Below are 23,922 nucleotides of genomic sequence, written 5' to 3' on the forward strand. Positions count from 1 at the left end.
AAAAAAATCTCACCTGACTTTCCCAGTTGGAATCAATTTCTCCTCTCATGGGTTATCTTTCATTTTTTTAACTGGTATGAAAAGTGTCATGTTTTGTATTCTAAGCACATATATGAATATACAAATGTATATTTTTACGATGTTGAGATATTATCTGTAATCTTTGGTAACCTTTTTTTAAACTTCAAGACATTTCATGTGCATTTTTTTCTTTATTAGATAAGTAGTGGGTTTACAGAACAATCATGCATAAAGCACAGGAGTCCCACATATTACCCCACCACCAACACCTTGCGTTGGTGTTGGACATTTGTTACAATTGATGAAAGCGCAGTTGTATAATTATACCATTAACTGTAGTTGATCGTTTAACTTAAGGTTCAGTGTTTATGTAATATTGTTTCATGGATTTTTTAAATTTTTTATTGTTACCATATAGACAACCTTACATTTCCCCTTTTAATCACTTCAGGTAAATATTTCAGTTTTGCTAATTACATTCACAATGTTGTACTATCATCACCACCATCCATTACCAAAATAAATTTCCAGCATTCCAAATAGGAACCCTATAGATTTTAAGCCTTAACATTCCCTATCCCACCCAGTCCCCTGGTAACCTATATATTAGATTCTGACTCCAGAAGTTTGTTTATTCTAATTGTTTCACATCAGTGAGATCACACTATGTTCTTCCTTTTGTGTCTGGCATATTTCACACAATACAATGTCTTCAAGTTGCCTCCACATTGTTGGATCAGGACTTCATTCCTTTTTATGGCTGAATAATATTCCATTGTATATATACACCACATATGCCGGTTTGAAAAGGCTTATATATACCCTAGAAAAGTCATGTTTTAATTCTAATCAACCTTGTGGGAACAACAGTTTCTTCTAATCCCTATTCAGTACTGTATGTTGGAAACTTTAATTAGCTTATCTCCATGCAGATGTGATTCAATCAAGTGTAGGTAATAAACTTGATTAGGTGGCGATATGTCTCCACCCATTCCTGGTGGGTCTTGATTGGTTTTACTGGAATTCTTTAAAAGCAGCAGCACTTTGGGAAAAGTTAGAGAACAACAAGAGAGAAAGCCACGAGATTCTGAGAGAGCAAAGAACACTGCAGAACCATGAAGATGAAGAAGGAAAATGCCTCCCGGGGAGCTTCATGAAACAAGAAGCCAGAAGAGCAAGTTAGCAGACTTTGCCACGTGCCCTTTCAGCCAAGAAAGAGAACCTAAATGTCATCGGCCTTCTTGAACCAAGGTATCTTTCCCTGGAGGCCTTAGATTGGACATTTCTATAGACTTGTTTTTAACTGGGACATTATCTCGGCCCTAGAACTGTAAATTAGCAACTTATTAAATTCCCCTTTTTAAAAGCCATTCCATTTCTGGTATATTGCATTCTGGCAGCTAGCAAACTAGAACACCACATTTTGTTTATCCATTCATCAGTTGATGGACACTTGGGTTGTTTCCATCTTTTGGCAGTTGTGAATAATGCTGCTATGAACACTGGTGTGCACGTATCTGTTTGAGTCCCTACTTTCAATTCTTTGGGGGTATATACCTAGCAGTGGGATTGCTGGGTCATATGGTAAATCTATACTTAGCTTTCTGAGGAATCACCAGGCTCTCTTCCACAGCAGCTGCACCAGTTTACATTCCCAGGAGCAGTGAATGATTGTTCCTATTTCTCCACATCCTCTCCAAAACTTGTTATTTTCCATTTTTAAAATAACAGCCATTCTAGTAGGTGTGAAATGGTGTTTCATTGTGGTTTTGATTTCGTGAGCTATTTTTTTTATTTGTTTAATTTTTCAAATTTATATTGTGGTACCATATATATATACAGCATAACATTTCCCATTTCCCCATTACCAAAACTTCTTCAACACCCCAAACAGAGACCATATATCCATCAAGCAGTAACTCCCCATTATCCCCTTCCCCCAGCCAGTGGTAACCTGTGATCTATTTTCTGATTCTAGGAATTTGCTTATTCTAAATATTTCATATAAGAGGAATCATACAATATGTCTTTTTACGTCTGGCTTAGTTCACTCAGTATAATGTTTTCAAGGTTCATCCATGCTGTAGCATGTATCAGAACTTCTTTCCTTTATATGACTGAGAATATTCCATTGTACGTATCAACCCCATCATGCTTTTTTCCATTCAGTTGGTGATGGGCACTTGGATTGCACCTGCCTTCTGGCAATCGTGAATGATGCTGCCATGAACATCAGTGTACAAATATCTGTTCGAGACCCTGCTTTCAATTCTTCTACCCTCAAGTTTTTTTAAAAGATAGCTTTATACCAGTTGTGACAGTCCACCTTGTTTTAGGGTTTGCTTTTTGGAATTAGCTGGTTTAGGTTCAAATCCCAGCCTGGCCCTTTCTGGCTGGGAGAATTCAGCAAGTCACTCCACTCCTTTGAGTGGGAACATCAAGGATTCAATAAGATAATGTAGGTAGAATGTTACCCACACTTAAGGGGAACACCTTAAAGGTCAGTCCTCTTCCCTGGCCCTTGGAAAGAACTATCCCTTATTCATCTCCCCAGCACCTAGTACAGCACCTCATCCACAGTAGCCACCAAGTAAGAGTTTGCTCAATTCATTAGCCTGCTGAAGTTTTCCAACCGCCGGCCCTACCCAGCCTCCACATAACACTTGAAAGACCTGCACAGGCTGAAACCCAGGCAGGTTGCCAGTTCTAAATAAGATTCTTACCTACCCACATCAACGAACACTCCGTGGTTTATATTAGCATGCATTTTCAACAACCAGAAGCCAGTGACTTGAGGGCCACTCTACCTCCAGCACCCCAAATGTGAAACGAGGTTATTCACCCAAAAGCCACTGCATCTTTCTTTCAACTAAATTACTGGGGTTCTCTACTTTCCAAGGCAGACACCCTTGGTTTGCATCAACTGGGCAGCTTAACTGACACCAATAAAGGCGGCTTTATTTCCTCAGTTAATGGTCCAGGTCCCTCCCTCCAGCAAGAAGGAGATGATGGGGGGTGGGGAGGAGTGGGGGGGGATGGGAGCATGAGGTGGGGGGATCTCCCATGGGTGCTATGCTGACTGGGCCTTCTAGAGGTTGATTCCAATCTTACGGCCGCTGGAGGTTTATGCTTATTCTGAAAAGCAGTCAGCCCTAAGATATGCCAGATGTCTGTGGCTGAGCCTCTTTGCCACTATGCCTGTCCCTCTGAACAACACTGGGGAGGTGGCACTGGTGGTTCAGCGGTTGCAGAAAGCCAGCTTTACAACTGTTAATTACTAGTTTAAATAACAAGGCACAACTGGCTCTGGTAACATGATACATTTTATTGAGTTGGTTCATACACGTGATAACACAGGAGCCAGGGTTTGTGTGCCTCAGAGTTACCTATTTTCATGATCATGATGATGAATACGCAACTATGCGATGTCGTTGTGAATTACTGATTATATATGTAGAACACAATGATCAAAAGTTACAAATGTTTACGTTTGTTCGGTATTTAAAAAATAAATTAATTTAAAAAGTTAATAAGAGGCAATTAACTGTGGATTATACATGTGAAATTACAAATCTTTGTGCTCTCTATCCTGTCACACTTTACTAAATTTCTTAAATGTCATTAGAATTTTATTTAAAAAAAAAATAGTTACCTATTTTCAGCCCCGGTTTCTGGAATTATTTGAATGGGTGGGGGCGGGGAGCAAGGGACAGGGATTGCTCTCTAAAGTCTGCAGGGTGACCGACAGGATCCACAAAGATGTTTGTTTGTTGTTGCATGGGCAGGCACCGGGAATCAAACCCGGATCTGCAGCATGGCAGGCGAGAACTCTGCCACTGCGCCACCCTCACACCTCCCTCCACAAAGATGTTGTGATGTGAGCATGCTGCCACATCCCCCAACGGGTTGGGATTTAACTACCCAGGGCTATATGGCCTGTTTCCCCGTGGGTCATTTAGGGTACTGATCTATGATGAGTTTAGATGTCCTCCAACAAAATCGCTCCTAGGGGTTCATAGGGAGCAACTAATATCAAATTGTGATTTTGGTAATGAGAAATGCTTCTCCTTTCACTAAACTGGAAGACAGCTTTTCTGGTGCCTCCCAGGCCGCTGGCTTCTGAACTGTTTTGAACATGTTGTGTGAGGAACCTGGCAGCAGTAGGCCTGGCCCCAAACGGAGAACCTGGAGGTCCAAGCATGGAGGCTTCCCCCATACAGAGAAACCCAAAGAGCTGGGCCTGCTGGGGGCGGATGGCCTTCTGCCTCAGTGGAGGCATTTGGGGTCAGTTTGTAGGAACAACCAAAGACCCTGAGACTCTCAGGGGTCAGCCAGAGGCTGGGGTCCACCCCACCCCCAACCAACCAGGGGCAGAGATGTGAAGGGTACCAGCTAAATCCTCCCTGGGAGGTGAGCCACAACCATAGACACAGGATTACAACCCCCCAAATTAGTCCTCTAATGACCCAGCCATTTGATACTGAAATCTGCACAAGGCATACCCTAAACTCCCTGTCCACAGGAGGGCCAGCCCCTCCTGCCTTGGAAAACAGGTTCACTCAAGGGGTACTTTCCACTGGAAGCATCTACGAGGGAGCATGGATGCCATGCCCCAGGTTGATAGACCCTCTCCTCAGTACCCACATCCCAACCACAATCGGCCTGGACAGGAATGGCACTAGGCCCCACTGACATTTTTTTCGTGTAAGAACTGCCCCTCAAGTTTGCATCTCTGTATGGTAGCTCCTGCCCTCTGCCTCCCAGGTCACATGGCAAGGCTGAGGGTCTGCCCCCAGAGTGGGCTCACTCAGGTGGATTCTGCCCCCACTCCCACTCCCAGCCCTCCAAACACCCAGCTCAGCAAAACCATCAGGGAGCCCAGCATCCTATGGCTCTTTCTCAAAGCTGCTAAGGTACAAGGACAACTTCAGAGCTGTGTCCCTGTGACGGCAAGACGCACCTGCCTGGGGGCGGGGTGATGGGAGTGGGTGGCAGCTATAGAGGTGAAAAGGCACTTGCAAAAGTCTTCCTTTGTTCCACTGCCCCACCCCATGCAGGATTCAGAGCTGGATCTAAAGAGCAACACACAAAACTCCACAAGGTCTTTGTTTCTTTGAACCGATGAAAACTGTCTAAAATTGAGAGTTCTGCTGATTGTACAACAAAGTAACACTGGAAGACATGGTTTGTTTGTTTGGGACATTATCCATGATACCTGGTGGATGGAGGGGCCGAGGGGTGCAGTGACTGACAGGCCAAAGGGTAGAACTGTGACATATAAATATATATGATGGAATATGGTACAACTACAAAAAAGCAATGACACTGAGAGGCATGTAACAAACTGAATGAACCTAAGGGACAACGTGCTGTGCAAAATAAGCCAGAAACAAAAGATATGCTTGGTCTCTTTCAGAAAATACTTCTAAGAAAATTGGAGACTGGATTGTGGGCTCTTACAGCAGCCATACTTAGCCCAAAGTTGTAGGTGTGTTTCTGGAATCTGAGACACTGAGCTATTTGTGTGTGAGCTGGTATTTCTCTGGAACTTTGAATAAATCTGTGAAACCTAGGGTTCAGAGCTACGTTCTGCAACTCTGAAAATCAGTATTGCTACATACAGTAACAGCTGGAGTAACTGAAAAAGAGATAAGGCTTCAATTAGAGATGAAAGCAGAGCCAATCTGGTGGGACTGAGTAAGATCAGACTGCAGAGCAGAGGATGAGAGTGTGTGTACTTCTGGAGCTTTGCCTGCTGAGTGGGACCAAAGGCAGACAGGTTTATTGCGTCTAGAACCTAAGTTTTCTGTAGCACAGTCTAAACTGGCCTGTCTGGATAGATCACTTGAAAAACCCAAGTACATCAAGCCTAGAATGGGAGCCAAGTCCTGTGGTTCTGCATGGCTTAAAGTAATACCGGAAGACATACCAGAATATGGTGGGCTGATAATTGAAAAATGTTGTTAGAGTCTCTTGAGGGACTGAAGAAAGAGTATGGAAATACTTAATTTTAATTTTCTCTGGCTCTGTCTTGAACATTAGGGACTCCTAGGAAAGTGGGCCAGGCCCTTGATTTTGAGGCTTGCCCTTATGAAACTTGCTTCTGTGACTGGAAAGTTGGGACTACCTATAATTATGCCTGGGGGTTGCTTCCCCATTTGTTGTTCAGATGTGGTGTCTCTCTCTCTCTCTCGCCCTACTCCCTACGGGGAACATGACTCCCAAGGTTGAGCCTGGCCCTGGCACTGTGGGATTGACAATGACTTCTGGACTAGAAGAGGGAAGGAAAATGTGGTAAAACAGGATGTTGGTGGCTAAGACACTTCAAATGGAGTTGAGAGGCTATTCTGGATGCTACTCTTATGCAAGCTTCAGCTAGATATTGCTGGTTGCCAGGATTTGTCCTGCCCCAATTAACATCATTCCTGTCAACCCTAGAGGATGCCCAGGGCTCTTACTGAGATTCTATAATGCACTATAGAACTTAGTGCATGCACTAAGTTTACATTCCTGAAACCTATAACCTCCAGAGGGTTCCTAGGCCAGGTGATTCCTTGGGGTGGGAGGTGGGGGGTGAGGGGGTGTGGTAGGGTGGTGGTGGTTGGAAGCAGCTTCTCCAAGAATATCAATTAATTCCATTTCCCTATTTTATATTGTTGACACCCCTTTTCAACATGAAAAAGTTAGAATGGACAAAGCCCAAAGACCCCAATAGATCAGGAGTGGATTAGGAAAGGAGGAGTTGTGGCAGAGAGGATGGGACTTGGCAGATGGGCATGGCTGCTGAATCATGGCAGTGATGGTTCTTTTGGTTTCTGGTGTCTGCGGCTAGAGGGAAGGACATGGAGATGTGGAATGGTGGCCTAAACCAGACTTCAAGATCTGTTCTGTGGCTGCTTGTTGGAGTATACTTTGAAAACTATTGCCTTTATATTTATATATGTGTATTTCACAGTAAAAAAAAATTAAAAACAAAAAACCTACAAGGTCCTTCCTTTGTTACCTGTACAGGCAAGTTGCCACTCCAGGTACATGATAAAATGCCAGCTGGGGCACTCAAGATAAAAAAAAACACTTGTCGTATGTCACTCTGCCTTTCCAAACCTGTGCCCACCCCTTTTATCACCCACTTTCAGCTTCCCTTGACAGAACCACCAAAAGTGGAGAGGAGTTAAAACAGAGTGGGGCACAAATGAAACCAGAAGGAAAGATAAATGATAAAGACTGAGATGGTATAATCTAGAAATGCCTAGAGTATATAATAATAGTGACTAAATGTACAAATTTTTAAATGTTTTGCATGAGGAAGAACAAAGGAATGTAAATAATGCAGGGTGTTGAAAATAGATGGTAATTAAAATTTTAAAACTTTAACTTATGCATGAGAATAAAACAAAAAATATTTATTTGGTACAAAATACATATTTTGACTAGTGCATTTCCTATTATAACTTATGTGGACAGCTTAATTAAACACCGTAAGTACATGGAACCTTGAGTAGGGCATGAGATTTTGTAGGTTTGTCCAGAGTGATGCCTCAATAAATCCCAGAAGGATTTGAACAGTGAATAAAAATGTATTTGCAAAGTCCCCTTGGGGGAATGGTGAGAAAGGGGGAAAATTCAACTTCCCCAAGTGGAGAATTCTTGATAATCTTACAGGCAGTGGGGACAACCAAAGCAATAGGCTGAGTCTCCAATCTTGGGGGTTGTTCATATGAAACTTAACCCCACAAAGGATAGGCTAAGCCTACTTAAAATTAGGCCTAAGAGGTTTGACCAAACAGGGAATTTGCCAAGCCTGGAGTTGCTTGGGCTACCTTTGCTTCTGAATTGGAAAAGCTTCCTTGAAAATTGAGAGTGCACAGAAAGAAGAAAGCCTAGAGATGGAAAGAGAAATACTTGAGCACCCATATCTAGCTATACCTGGATCTAGAATTATCCCTGGACATTTCCATTACATAAGCTAATAAAATTCCCTTTTTGTTTAAGCCAAAAAAAAAAATTAGGCCTAAGAGTCATCCCCAAGAGAACTTCTTTTGTTGCTCAGATGTGGCTTCTCTCTCTCAGCCAGCAGGACAAGCAAACTCACTGCCCTCCCCTCTCTAGGTGGGACATGACTCCCAGGGGTGTGGACCTTTCTGGCAACGTAGAACAGAAATCCTAGAATGAGTTGGGACTCAGTACCAAGGATTGAGAAAACCTTTTGAACCAAAATGGGGAAGAGAGAAATAAGACAAAATAAAGTGTCAGTGGCTGAGAAATTCCAAACAAAGTTGAGAGGTCATCCTGGAGGTTATTCTTTCACATTAAATAGATATCACCTTTTTAGTTAAGGCGTCAGAGAGAGGCTGGAGGGAACTGCCTGAAAATGCAGAGCTGTGTTCCAGTAGCCATGTTTCTTTTTTATTTTTTATTTAATTTTTAAATTAAAAAAATATATATAACAAACACATTCTTAACATATGATCTCCATTCTACATATATAATCAGTAATTCACAATATCATCACATAGTTGCATATTCATCATCATGATCATTTCTTAGAACATCTGCATCAATTCAGAAAAAGAAATAAAAAGATAGCAGAAAAAAATTCATACATACCATACCCCTTACCCCTCCCTTTCATTGATCACTAGCATTTCAATCTAAATTTGTTTTAACATTTGTTCCCCCTATTATTTATTTTTATTCCATATGTTTCACTCGTCAGTTGATAAGGTAGATAAAAGGAGCGTCAGACACAAGGTTTTCACAATCACACAGTCACATTGCAAAAGCTATACCTTTATACAATCATCTTCAAGAAACATGGCTACTGGAACATAGCTCTACATTTTCACGCAGTTCCTTCCAGATGAGCAAAACATACGGATTAAAAATAAATAAATAATAGGGGGAACAAATGTTAAAATAAATTTAGTAGATTGGAATGCTAGTGATCAATGAAAGGGAGGGGTAAGGGGTACGGTATGTATGAATTTTTTTTCTGTTTTCTTTTTATGAATTGATGCAAATGTGCTAAGAAATGATCATGATGATGAATATTCAACTATGTGATGAGAAAGAGAATGTTCATATTGTAAGCTGATTGGTTTTGTTAATAAAACTTAAAAAAAAAAAAAACCAAAACAGAGGGGGGCAGGCACTGTGACCCCCATGGGGATGGCCAGCTTCCCCTGAGCTCTCCCCACCTGCCCACTGCACATCTTGCCTCACTTTCGGCACTATCTAGAATAAGAAGAGGGCTCATCGCTTGGAGTTTAACTCCCCCACCTTCCCCCCAGAGAGGCGAACAGCCCACACACATGCTCATCCTACATGTACCAGTCATCTTTGTATCCTCTCGGTACCTGGGATAGCACTTCATTCCCGCTTTGTAAGTCCTTAATATGTGTTTAGGGGTATATAACAAGAATATTAATTCCTGGTTCCTTTCCAATATCCTCTGTGAGAGATGGGTCTGGAATTTGGACCACACTTTTGAAAAGAGCAAAATGCAGCTGAATATGCTGCATGACTTTCCCAGGGTCATAGGGCTTATAGGTAGCAGAGTTCCAAACAGAAGGCAGATCTTTCAACTTGCGGAAGGAGTGCTTGTCATCATGTCATGTCCCAGACAACCGCTCCTCCTGTATAGAGCAGAGAGCTCACACTGCCAAAAGCTTTATGGAACTAAACATCTATATCATATACAAGGAAATAGACAATGGAGGCAGGTATGGAATTAAAGCACAAGTAAAAGAGAGAAGAGCATTTCCCCCCACAAGGAGACTCTGAAAAATCAGAAACATTCCTCTCATGCATCTACATTTTGGGATAGCCCAGTGGGGAACAGAGTGATGGAGAGAGGTCAAGGACAGGGTCAGTGATTGCCTTCCGAAAGTTCATGTCAGAACTTGACAAGGGCTGATACTAAGGTTCTATATAAGTAGAAAGAGAAATAAAAATAACTCTCAACTCACAGACAGCATTTACAAGTATACAATGTACTTTCACATTATTTATTTTGTTTAATCTGCACATAGACCCTGCATGATAAATACCATTATGCCTATTTCTACATTTGAGAAAACTGATGTTCATACTGATGTACTAGAGGTGTGTAGTTAATATATTTCAATCACTCTCTAGTCTAGATTTTCCTAACTCTTTAGTTAGGGCTCCTTCTAGTTCATCACAACCACCTCCCTGTCTCCTGGTTATGATTTCAGAAGCATGACCTTGAAAATTTGTGGATGACCTATTGGCATGCATTCTTGCCATGTTCTGACACGACTGGGGTTCACAATACTGCTCTCCTCTCCCTCCGATCACACAAAACAACTTAGCTTTCCTGTCCCCTCAAAATTTTAGGCATGGCCATCTCGCTGTCACCTGGGTCCTAAAGAGACCAGGAGTTGTGTAAGAACCTTGAATCTAGGTCCAAGCCAATTACTTCATAGTATTTCCTTAGATAGGTTCAGGGATGAGGCAATCAATGTGTAAGACCAGGAGTTGTGTAAGAAGCTGACAGCTTTTTCACTGAAATCCTGAGAAACACGGGGACCCTGGCTGCCCAGAACAGCCCCCACCCCACTGCGACAAAAGAGTGTAACAGGAAGGAGAGCAGGCATGTCCCTGGACCACCTCCACAGATTACTTCATGACTGGGACACCCAGGGACTCTGGTACCCCAGTGAAGATGAGATGAGACACAGCAGCCACAGAGTGGAGACTGGCTCAATGGTAGTGCCAGAGCGACACTCCTGAGCAATCTCAGAAATACTGAGGAGAGACTCTGCAGGTCGTTGGAGGTCCTGGTGAGCCTGTGATGACAAGGGCCCTTGACATTTGAGTGGCTGCAGTAACAAGGACTCCATGTCTACCCAGAAGTCTGCAGAGACACAGTCCCAGGATGCAGCCAGGACCTTGCCCCCACCCGCCCTGGTTTACTAGATAGCTGCAATAATGAAGTTTCTGCCCCCAGGGACCAGGCAGGATACAACACGGAAAAAGGAGAGAGACTTAGTCAAAGAGAGATCCAGCCCCCAAAAACAACTCTGATCTTTTATGCTTCTATTCAATGGCAGCCTTGGAGAATGATTTTCTTGTTTGTTTGGGGTTCTGACATTCTCAAAGTCCTGGATTAAAAGAGATAATAAATGTAAGCCACCCCACCCTGTCCCTGGCACAAAATGAGCCCAAAATAAATGACAACTGCCTTTTCCTACTTCTCATTCTCTGTGTGACTCTCATTTGAAAATCAGTCTCATCATGTATTCACAAGGGTCATCCAAAGAGCAGAGGCTTTGGGGTAGATTTAGAGGTTATGAGATGTACCCTCTGCTTATTAGCTGTGAAGATGTGGGCTCACCTCTCATTCCCTTTATTTATAAACTGGAGATAATATAACCCCGACCCTACCCATCTCACATGCATGTCACGAGGATTAAATGAGATCATGAAAAAGGAAAGGGCTTTCTCCGATGCAAAAGGGCTGAGCGCCTTCGTAATTCTTATCGTCCCAAAGATTCTCTGAAGCGGACAGAAGCTGATGGAACCCCCTCCAAATGCAGCCAGGGTCGAATTGGCCTCACCCTCTCAAAGAAGGAGGCAGTTCTCTTTCTCTAACCAACACATTTATTAAAGAGAAGAATTCATGGGGTTTATCTGATAGCTGCTTTGCTCAAGCAAATCATTTTTCCAATCCATATTCAGTAGCAGCTGCAACAACTGCAAAATGACTTACTCTTCTTAACACTCTGCCTTGGTGACAGGAAGAAAATTAGACAAACTGTAAAGGTGTGCTCTACATTTCTTTCCATATTTCATAAATACCCAAACTGCAATAACCTTTTTCAATCATTCTCTGAGTCAGACGGGGAGGAAGGTAGATGGTGCAAGGGCAGCAGCACTGGTAAATCAGTGATCGAGAACAGCTCAGGAGGCAGTAACCAAGCAAAGGGGCGGGGGGAAGATTGGCATGGGGCTGGCCACAGGTGGGGGTTCCCAGCCTCTGTACCCTACCCACATCCACGCACAGACACCCCTGTCCACCTTCCCTTACAGTGCTCTCTCTCTTCCCTAACAGTGCTCATTTACACCTCCTAGTGATGCCAGGCCCTCTAATTCCTCTCCCTAAAAGTATTTCCATTTTAACCCTTTTCACTGTTTTAAATCTTCAGTGCACAATTCAAGTTCCCAAGTCTTCTAGGACAGGGCCTCTGCTTTCCTCTCTTGCCAGTTCATCGTTCCACTCCACCAACTCTATGTTCCACTCACACTAAACTGTCCCAGGCTAGTGGTGACGCAATAGTTCTGAACCTTGATTTTGGTGGTCGCTATGCAAAACTACACATCTGATAAAACTGCACAGAACTAACCATACGCGAGTATGTACGCACGCACAAATGAGTGCATGTAAAGTTGTGAAGTCTGAAAGAGCTCTGTGGATTATACCAATGTCGATTTCATAGTGTTGATATGTACTAAAATTATGCAAGATGCTAACACAGGAAGAGGAAGTTTTTGTTTTTACAAATTCTTGTGAATCTATCCTTATTTTAAAATAGAAAGTTTAAAATAAAATGTGCTAGGATCTCGTCTTTATCGCTTTTCTTAGAACATTTTTATCATTCTCGTATTCACCTTCTAACTCTTCATTCTTCAAAATCAGCCATGCATCATTGCTCAACACAAAATAAGTACTCAATAAATGTTTGCTGAATGGATGAACGAATGGTCCCTGTTATTTCTGTGATAAAGAAAGAGACTGGTGAATCAATAAACCAACATAATTTAGCAGTTAAAAGCATCCACTTGGAAGTCAGCCTACGTGACTGAAATCCCAGTTGTATACTCTCCTCTAGCTGTGTGTCTCTGAGCCGTTTCCTCATCTTGAACAGGAATAGTAATAACATGTGGGGGGTTTGTGAAGATTAAATGAGTCAATACACGTAATGTGCTTATAACAGTGCCTGGGCATATAATAACCCCTCAAAGGTTTGTTCTAGGCTGCTCAAGCAAATACCATGAGATGGGGTGGCTTAAACAATGAGAATTTATTAGCTTATTTTGAGGCCAAAAGAAAGCCCAAATTAAGATGTCAACACGTCAAGCCTCCTCTCAAAAAGCAGCATTCTGGGATTGACTGCCATTGATCTTTGGTCTTTAGTTTGTCACATGGTGAGCCCCATGGCAGCCTCTCCTGTCCTCTCCCTTCTAGGTTCATTGATTTCAGCTTCTTGCTTCTGTAGCTCTCTCTCTGTGTGTCTGAATTTCATTCTGCTTTTAAAGGACTACTGTAATAGGATTAAGACCCATCCTGATTGGGCTGGGCTACACCTTAACTGACGTAACCTCATCAAAAGGTCCTACTTACAATGGGTTGACACCTACAGGAATGGATTAAATTTAAGAATATGTTTTTCTGGGTACATATAGCTTCAAACCACCACAGATAGGGTGTATATATATATATATACACACACACATATATACACAAAGATCTATTATAGGAATTAGTTCCTCTGACTAGCAATTGGCAAGTCTGAACACTGCAGGGTGGATCACAAACTGGAAACTCCAGTGAAGGTGAAGTTATATTCCCCAGGAGAAGCTGGCTGGCTTAAGAAATAGTAGAACTTCTTTCTGACTTCTGATATCCTCAGTTCTTACTTTAAGACTGACTGAATGAGAAGACTCCCCTCATTACTGAGGGCAATTTCCTTTGTGGCAGTAGATGCAATCTACTGACTAATGATATAAATCCATCTACTAAACACCCTCATAGTAACAATCAGGACAGTGCTTGCTTGACCAAACAAATAGACACCATAATCTGGCCAATTTGACCTATGACATTAATCATCACAGCTATTATTATCCCTAGGGTACCTTTTCTGACCTGACACCTTACCTATTGCTATCCTTACCCCTGCTTCCCCAGGTTTTCCCAAAGCATCGTTCTCCCCACCAACATATTACTTACCATCCTCTCTCCTGGTTATCAATTGCTTTATAATAAACACTCCAGGACTAGAGGCTTCAAATAATGAGAACATTTACTATGCTCACGAATCTGCAGTTTGGGCCTACTCACTGAAGATAGCTTTCCTTCACTCACCTTGGCATCAGCTGGGGTGGCTCAAAGGCTGGGGGCTGAGATCTAAAGTCACACACATACCTGGTATTTATTGCTGGCTATCAATGGGACCTTAGTTGGGGGCTTCTGGGAATACTGACCGGTGGCCTCTGTATGTGATGAGGCCTCCTCCTCACACATGGTGGCTGGGTCCCAAAGGTGAGTGTCTCCAGAGAAAGAGGGCCAAACCATACTTCATTTTACGACCTGGCCTCAGGAGTCACATGGTATCACTCCCTCTATGGTCAATCCATTGAGGTGATCACAAAGGCCCAACTGAGTCCAGGGGGAGGAAAAATAGGTTCTACCTCTCGATATGGGGGTGGCAAGGTTCTGGAAAAGCATATGGGACCAACAATATTACAATGGCCATTTTGGAGAAATATAATCTTCCACACTGTTTTATAAATTATTATGTTATAACTTGTCTGAGAGCACAGAAAAAACACGGATCTTTCTTTTATCCCTTTACCTTGTGTCCACTATATAGGAAGTACTCAATAAATATTTATTGACTGACAGTTTCTGACAACCTACTACAAGCTTTGTCCTTCTTATTAGATACCCAAAGCGACACTTCTTCCACGTGCCCTGCCCCAGTGGCTGCTTCCTCAGGCTCCCCTTCTCTTTCTATTCCACCATGGTGAAGCACAGAAAAACCCAGCTCCTGTCACTTCAGCTTTGTGAGGTTTCCTGGGATAGAGCAAGCCTCCTCTATGTCCCAGCGGTTAAACATGGGAAGCAAGGTGAGAATCCCTGTAGTTATTCTGGTCACAGGAACACTGCACCAGGTTTCACAGTATATAGAGAGGCAGGTGTCTGGCTCACCTTTAGGTAGGCATGCAAACAGCTGGGGAATGCCCCTTATCCAGGCAGATTGATCAAGCTTTGTAAAACTAATTAAGGGAAATTTCCTCAGCATTAAAATCTCTAGACAGTCCTGAAAGGAATGGAGTCATGTCCTCAACTACCCCAGAACAGTTTAAAAATTGCCAGGTTCTTCACAGACACCTGGGACAATGTCTGGGTTCTTTCTAGCAAAGATGACAATAAGAAGGAGCAAAAGCAAGAGAATGGTATGACTATTCTTTGAATTTCTAATTGCTTTTTCATATTAATTCTGTGAAAGCAAAGGCTTCCCAAAAGGACCAATCCCTTCTTCCTCTAGCTGTAAATGGTATAAAAATTGAGGGTCATCTGTGTGAGATTTACATGCAAAGCAGGAGGTCAGGAAAGACTTCCCCACACTTCTTCTACCTAATCATCAAATACTGGGATCTCTTTGACAGTTAACAAAGTCTAGTTTTATTCCTAACAAGAGATAAGATTTTAAATGCAAATACTCCTCGAGAAATAACAAATTGATTTCTCAGGTCAGCCAATGCTTACATACAATGTTTGTTTCAACAAACATTCCTTCTTTGAGAGTACACTTAATTGAAGGGAGGGAGGTGGAGAAAAGAGCAGAGACCCAGAGACAGGTACGGAAGAAAAAGGACTGATTCTCTGCCTCCTTTGCAATACTGCCTGAGACGTTCTCTAACAGTCAAGAGTCAGAATTTTGAGCAACTGTCAGAAAAGTCATTCTAGTTCCACACCCCTCAGATCCCATTCTCTAATTCATCCTACTAATCTTGACTCATCTCAGGTGCTCTAAGTACTCAGTAAACACACACACACACACAGAAGAAGACTTTTCTCAGCCCATTTTCAAATATAAAAGGCAATGATCACTCTTCCACAGGCTACTGCTTGTCTTCTTGCCCTTTCTTCTGACCCAGTCCTCCATCGTTGATTGATTGAGATCAGCCAAGAAAGGCAAAAGCCAAGCAGAACCAAGTGGAGTCTGACAAGGTGAAAGCTTCCGAAAACCACCGACAGGTCAGCACTTATGCCACAAATGAAGGCAAGTCTGTTTCTACATTGTCCCAGAAACACACCTTGTCCAGTCTTACCGCTTTTACATCACAACTTCGATAGCTACCTTTTGTCTATAAGCTCAGTTTCTAACTCCTTAGGTCAGGCTTCAAGACCCTTTCATCTAACCCCAACCCAACTTTCCAACTTGTCTCTAACTACCCCCACTGCTAATTGCTCCAATGGTTTGGCCTATCCCTTGTATTTCAAACCACTTTGCAATCACTCTCCACTTGATCACTTGCCCACTTTTCAAAATTCAGCCCGAGTCCCAGCTCTTCAGTGGTACCTTCTCAAGGTATCCTCCAATTCAAGGTGAGCCAAACCCTTTCTGAATTCTAACTCACCACGTTCATTGCCCATGTCATTCCCTTTATTACTTGGCTATACAATATATCTACTGGTGTTTTTAATTAGATTCTGAAGATTGAGGCTCCAAGGAACTTTAGGAGATTATTTAGTTCAACTCCCTTAATTTGTAGTGAGAAACCGAGCCTGAGCAATTACTTGCCCAAGATCCCAGCACTCATTAGTGGCAGGGGAGGGAATAGAAGCCATGTCCCTATTTCCATTCCATTCTCTCTCCATAACACCAGGCTGTTTCTATTTAACTATTTTTACTGTGTTAGTCTTGTCCCCGAAAGAGTCTTGAAGCTACATCAGGGCAGGCAAGGACCACATCTTAAGTCATTTGTATCCTCCCAACACTCAGCACAGGCTTAATAAGTCCATGTTGAAACCATAAAGGTGTTTCTAGGTCAGTCCCTCACCAGCGTGGCTCTGAAAATCTCTTAACAGCTTCTTGAGAATAAGATATTTCTCCCCTCTTCAGAATCAGAATAGTAGAGAATTACCTTCCTTAGGAGTTTTCTAAGATCAAATTAAGCAAACTAAAACAAGAGTGGGTGGATAACACATTTAAAGAAACAGCCCATTTTTGCAGCCTCAGAAGTGGGCTGCTCAGTTTACTTCTTGAAACTAACTGGGAACATACCATAAATTGATCCAGGCTCCCTTGCTCAAATTTTATCTCAACTTTGCAGGCAGATTGTAACCCAGGGTTGGTTGACTTCATCTATTTCCTAGTCCATTGCTCTCGCTGTCTCAGCCACGTGGGCAGTCTTGCAACTAGAACTTCCACAGGCTGCTTCCTCCTCCACATAGTTCCTTAAAAGAAAGAAAGAAAAGACAGCACCATGCATCTTGTAGAGACAGCCTTCCTGGATAGCCCCTGCAGCATCTGCCTCAAGGGATTATTTTGCAGATGACTGATTATCTAGAGTCCAGGAAAGTTCTCCAGCGGACTAACAGATCTTTCTGGGTGTCACTTCCCCCTCTGGATTTGGTCCGGGGCAGCATATGGCTTCCACCCTCAGAGACCATAAAGCCTGGGATAATGGCAGCAAAAATGGGGACCTCCCGCAGCCACCTCACTGCTGGGGTTTGATGGGATGGGGGGTGTTGGGGGGGGTGGGGGGGAGGAAAGATGGGGAAAGTCCTGACCGCTGACTCTGGTGAGGTGAAATGAAGGAGATACCTGGATCCATAATTATAGAAGCCTGTTGCAAAATTAAATTAAAACTTGGGCGAAAAGGAGCACCCCAAACATGCGTCATTGGTCTACTTAAAACACAGACCAAGTAAACACAGCCGCAAACTCAGGAAAAGAAAGGGAGCAGGGAGGAAAGAGGGGTGATTACTCTAGATATCAAGCAAATCAAATTACCCCAAAGGTCCTGCCCGACACATGCATTAATCAGCAATTATCCCATCCACACACTGGGACGCCAAGGAGAACCTGGCGTGCCCAAAATGAGAACAGAGTGGGAAAACCGCTTCCCGCGGGCTAGGAGGCAGGAGCTGGGGAGGGTCGCCTGGAAGCGGCCACAAGCCACCTCCGGGCCTTCCCCCACCCCACGGGGTACAAGGAAGAGGAGTGGGTTCAAGCCAGGCCGGAAAGTGCAAGCCCACCCCTGGGTCTGCTGCCGAGTCACTTTCTTCTGCTCCTTTTTTCCAGAAGCCTCTGTAGCTTCCAAGGAGCTGGACAAACCTGCTAAGCTGCAACATGAAGCAACTTTCCCTGGGAGAGGGGAGGCTTCAGGGTAAATCCAAGGCAACTCCAAGGATTGTGTACCAGGTTGGAAAACAGGTCGACCTTCCAAATTCTTTATTTTGCGGATTTTCTCCTCTTGAGAGATTCATGCAGGAGGGAGGGGTAAAGGGGTGGGATGGGGTGGGGGTAAGGGACAAAGCAAGCCTCTGGCTGCGTATCCAGTGCGGCCCAGGCTGTGTACACCCACGAGTCCCCAGGGCTGGCCACAAGCTGAAGCCTCCTTGCTCCACAAAGAGGCTGGAGAAAGGCTCAGCCGTCCCGGCTGGGAGCTATTTGCACTTGATGAGAAATTTCAAGTGGGAACCATCTGAGTGTGTGCCTGTGTGAATGCTAGAGTGCATTTAGAGGGAACAAATGATTTATTATTGGGCCTCCACAAAGTCTCATTTGAAAAGGGGGGGGAGAAGCTCCCCCCCACTCCCACCCCTCAACTCCCTTTATCATTAAACCTTAAAGGGGTAGAATCCATTTGGTCTCTTAAACCAGCCTGGAAGAGAGTCACAGTTAATCAAGCAGCCAGCTCAGCTCCTCCAGCCCTTCCTTGAGTACAACAATATGTATAAACTGGCAAAACGGACTGCAGACCACTTTGATGCTAGACAAAGACGGAAAACTCCAAAAGAGGGTAAAAATTGATTTCCGTTTAACTCTTTCATGTCCTTTTCTGCAAAACGAATTTAAGACACACAGCTGGACGATGCCCCAGGGAGAGCTAAATAATGAGTAATTATCATTTTAGACATTTAGAGCCAGGTATTTCCTAGCAAAAAGGAATGGCCAGTCTCTCTTCTGAATTACTTGCTCTGATTAAATATCTTGCTAATAAAAGCTACTTGCTGGCAGTTTGAGCAGTTGCTGGGGTCTGGCTTTGTGAGAAGAGCTCTGCATTCACCATCTCATTTAATCCTTACAGCACACCTGCCAGATACACATTTTGCAAAGGAAGGAACAGACCCAGAGAGGTTAAGGGACACGCCCAGTAAGTCCCAGCCTATAATGGGGTTTGAAACGCAGGTCGCTGAAATCAGCTGCTTCTCGTTCTCACAAATAAATACAGCAAGGCCTCATTTATTTGGGAATCAGATGTTTCATAGAAGTAAACTTTTCAGATGCCTGAAACCTACCTCTTTAAAGCCAAACCTTTTAAAATGTCTTAATTAGTTTGAATGGAATTTTTCTAAAATATGCTGTTTACTTCCAGGACTTACAAAAGAGAAAATTCTTAGGAAATGCCCAGAAGGAGGGACTCTCAAGTAGTCAGGAATTCTAGCCTTTGGGTCCTCAGAGATGTAAAGCTGGGGGTGAGGGGGTGGGTTTTCGGGAGGGGGGGGGGGATGGGGCAGGCCCTCTTGTCTTGAGATAAGACTGCACTTCCTGCCTATGCTGGGATGACCCCCTAAAATAAAGAGATGGGAACATGGGTCTGCTTCTGGCTCAGAAAATGGCCTGGCAGAGAGGCCAAAGGCACATGGCGCTTCCTGCCATGAATTGTCACAGATGGTTCTCAAACTGGGATCCTCAGGCATGATCGAAATCCTCAAATTTAATCCTCAGGTTTAAGTCCCCTTAATCCAGCCTATATGGCTGAGCCACTGAGTATAAATTACAGCCCTGTCAGAAGTTCAAGGGCCAACCAGGTACGCAAGGCTGTGTTCTCATCAGCAGAATTGTCCCTGACAGAGAAATAAGTTAACAACCTCAGGGACCAGAGTAAAAACCTAATTACTTATGATATAACCATTCAATGGAATACTACTGAAAGGTTTAGGAGGCGAAAAAGTGAGAAAGAAGGAAGGTAGACTAGGAAATTTAAAGTGGGCGGATTTATTTCTACGCTCTTGGGCAGCACTCACCGAACCCAACACGGAGGGAGGAGGGCAGCTTTTAAAAATGGAGGGCCGGAAGGGGCGGTCCCGGAAGTCATGTCGTCTTGAAGGGGCGGTTCATTAGTTCCGGAAGACATGATGGGAGGGGCGAGACAGCCTCCTGCCGCTCCACTTGCAGCTCCAGTTGCAGCACCCTTCCCTGTTCCCCCCACCTAACAACTACCCAGCCACAAAGAATGATGATGCAAATATCTGCCTATTGCCAAAGACACCCACAATCTATTGTAAAAGTTTAAAAAGCAGGTCCTAACACAGTACCCATAACATAAAATTTTTGAAAAAGAAAAATGTGTTGTGCATCAAAATACTAACACTGGTGATATTTGGCTGACATTCATTAATTTTATTCTTCTAACCGATTGCATGAGGGTTCCATTTTAATTTATACCGGAGAGGTGTATCGGATGCTCAACTTTCAGACCAAGAATTGTACCCAAAGAACATGCATAAGGGAAGACACTGAAGGAAATCATCTGACTCCTAAGCAATACCATGCTTTACAATAAAATGTAAAGACCATCCAAATTATGTCGTTGTATTCAAACTGTGTATCCATATGTCTGAAAAACGGGGAGGGTTTACAGTCAGGAAAAACCGATTTTGAATTCTGGTTCTGCCTCTCACTAGCCAAGTCACCTTGGACACTTAAATCTCCCAGCCTTGACTTCTCTATTTGTAGCAAAGAACTGATTATACCTACTTCATAGCACTGTCATGACATTCAATAATGTATATAATTGTAACTAAGTGATGATATTGTGAATTACTGATTATATATGTTGATGTTTTATTTGGTTTGTTAATTTTTTAATTAATAAATTAAAAATAAATTTAAAAAATAATGTATATAGTGCCTTTTTCATTTATCAAATGGGCACAATACAGGACCAGATGCATTTATGGGAGCAGCATTTTTGTCTACATTTATAAATGCAACACCTTTACTTCCTAATGTCAAACTGGACCTTGTCAAAACGTTGATTGTTTTTCTTTTAAGTTTTGCTTAGTAAGTTTTTATTTATTTATTTTTACATGAGCAGAGACCTGTAATCGGACCCTGGTCTCCAGCATGGCAGGTGAGAAATCTACCACTGAGCCACCGTAGCCCAAAACGTTGATCGTTAAACTGTAAAATTCACAATGACATTGATCTTGTGGTAGAAACCATTTTAAAGACTATGGCAATTACCCAAGTGCCAAAAAAATTCCCTGGAAGATTGATTCTACAGTCTGACAACATATCAGAATGAAGCTACCTTCAGAATTTTAATGTGCGTTGAGCATTCAATTAAATGTATGCACCTAATACTTCACATGCCTTATCTCATTTAATTACCAGAACAGCCTCATAAGGTCTGTTTTATTATACCCATTGTACAGAAAGGTAGAACAATGTCGCAAGGCCACAGAATTAACAGGGGGAGCACCTGGTACTCTTTTTCAGGCCTTAGCTGACTCCACAGTCATTTCTTTCCATGTTATTTCAGGTTGTTCCCTGTTTTCATAATCAACATATATATGATTATGAAATATTAATGATTATTAATATTATGATTATTAAAATATTAATTTGTATTAATAGCACCCAGGCCATTAGTTAAGCAGGACAATTCCAAAGAAGTTTTTCAACAGTTTATCATCCATGGATGAGCGACTCTGAATATTACTGGTGAAATGAAATTTGTCTCTCCCTCTGTCTTTCTCTTTCTGTCTGTCTCTCACTGTTCCTCTCCCCTCCCCGACTTGATAGCAGTCCTATCAAGATAAAGATGAGGCTTTACATCTGAGAAGGTAGCTCAAACTATTCTATTTAATGTTCTTTAAAAAGAGAGAAGGGTAAGATCCCAAAGACATATCAATTAACCTCCGGAGTTAACCCTTGGAACTTGTGCTGAAAACTAGTCATGCTGTGGCTAAGGTAATACTTCCAGTTTCTGCAGATAAACTTTAGCCCAGAGTTTCCCAACCAGTATGTTGCTTCATAGTATGGTCCCAATAATGATCTCCTCAGTCTGAAGGAAACTCAAGGAGAGCTCAGGGGCCAGAGCCCCGGGGTCTGTTGGGTGGAGCCATGAGCCAGTCATCATCCCTTTCCAATGTCATTTCCTAGGTGTGCGTCCACATGTGCAAGGATAAGAAGCTCTGTTTGTCTCACATGGAAGGGGGAGGATGACAGAGAAATCATTGAAGAGAGGTTTCACTCAAATTCTCATAGCATTCCTCAAAAGACCTAAGGTGTCTAAATAGGTCACCAATACTTAATTCTCCTGTAGGAAAAATTGGGGCTAGGAGAAGAGACAGAAGTCTAGACTTGAAACTGCCACTAAACTCACTGCATGACCCTTTCCCTTTCTGGAGGTGGAATTGACACTCCCCAAAGTCCGCCATCAATCTGACTACCTGGCTAAAACTCACTTCACTGAGAAGCAACAGCTCCAAGGGAGACAATATGGCAGCACTGGCAACACACAGGCAGTTGCTTACTCATTGCAGAGTTACAGTAGAAATCGGGCCATCCTGACGGAACCACAGTTGTGACACCATATGTATAATGGAATGGCCAGTGATGACGTGGCCTAAGTTTCCACCCTGCTTCACCAATATTTCATTCTCAAACACCTACCTACCAGACACACTGCTTCTGGGCGCTGCTGACACAGTAATGCCTCAGCCTTATCTCCCTCTGCTCAGAGCCTCTGGGCCTTTCCAAGGAGGAGCTGGAAGAGTGGGGAGTCAGCACAGGATTTAATTTGCTATTTCATCTCCAGACCATAAACATCTATTATTTGAACAATCATTTCTACAATAAGCAGGTTACCTAACTCGCTGGGCCTCAGTTTCCTCTTCTGTAAGATACAAGTCACAACATCCAACTCAAAAAGCAGTTGGGATAATTGAGTGAGGAAATGTGCATCAAGGGTATGACAGCATAACAAGTCAATGAGTATCAGTTTCCTTCCCTTTCTGGTTTGGCCATAGCCTTCTTCATAAATGATACTTGAGAGAGGAAGCATAAGAAGTGGAAAAAGTGATGCTTAGCGGATGAATAGACCTAGATCCTTGGACAGAAAATTGTCCAGTTCAAGGTCACAAGCTTTCCTCGGAATGGAGCAGAGGTAAGAGGTTTCAATAAGAGAGGAAGTGAGGTGAATACTATGCTATTAAGCCCACAGCTCTTATGCAATGGGACTCATGGAGGAAATTATAACAATGCTAATTAAAGAGCTTTGACATCTATTTTTTTCAATTCTGAAAACTAACATGAGATGGACTCCATTGTGAGAACATTTGAGCTATCCCCACTGGTGCCAATGAATAATTCACTTCATCTTGGTTATGTGTCCCTTTGACTGCAGTATAGACAACAAAGCAAGCAAGAGATTTGAAGCCCAGAAGTGAATTCAGGCTTATGGCTAATATAGAATACTAATAAAGAGGCTGCAAAATGGGCTGGTGGTAGCTGTTTTAGTTCTATATGTATGGGCTTGAATCTTACCCTAAGCCACTTGAAGTAATATTTAAACTGCATAGGTATCAAGAAACAGAAAAGATTCATTCTCTTCCACTCATTCTATTTCTGAGTATTTGTCAAAAGGCAATAGCTCTAGCTAGAAACCTGGACACCATCCGATTTGACACTATCACAGGCAAAAGATAAAGTAAACCTTGGTAAAGCGACTCCTGGGAACAGGCAGCATTAAAAAGTGTTTGTTTTTTAATCCGTGCTATAACATAGGAAATGACTAGAATATAATCTTAACTGGAAAAGGAACAAAGCACTAAATATAAATTTAGTTACATCTCTATATTTATAAAAGTTTACATAAAATGAAAATACAAGAAGATACTATACCAAA

The 23,922-nt window shown here is 42.7% G+C and overlaps 1 long non-coding RNA gene across 3 annotated transcripts in view; it reads right to left on the reverse strand.

The window, feature by feature from the left end:
- LOC143669163 (uncharacterized) overlaps positions 1-20,088 on the reverse strand; it is a 209,256-nt gene extending 189,168 nt beyond the window's left edge. For all 3 annotated transcript variants that reach the window (XR_013168758.1, XR_013168757.1, XR_013168759.1), the window contains exons 1-2: positions 20,033-20,088; positions 17,061-17,233 (exon numbers count right to left, since the gene is read on the reverse strand). This is a non-coding gene — a long non-coding RNA (uncharacterized LOC143669163). The remainder of the gene's footprint in view (positions 1-17,060; positions 17,234-20,032) is intronic.
- Between the last annotated feature and the right edge of the window lie 3,834 nt (positions 20,089-23,922).

Source organism: Tamandua tetradactyla, chromosome 25 (assembly GCF_023851605.1).
Source record: "Tamandua tetradactyla isolate mTamTet1 chromosome 25, mTamTet1.pri, whole genome shotgun sequence".
Taxonomy (NCBI): Eukaryota; Metazoa; Chordata; class Mammalia; order Pilosa; family Myrmecophagidae; genus Tamandua; species Tamandua tetradactyla.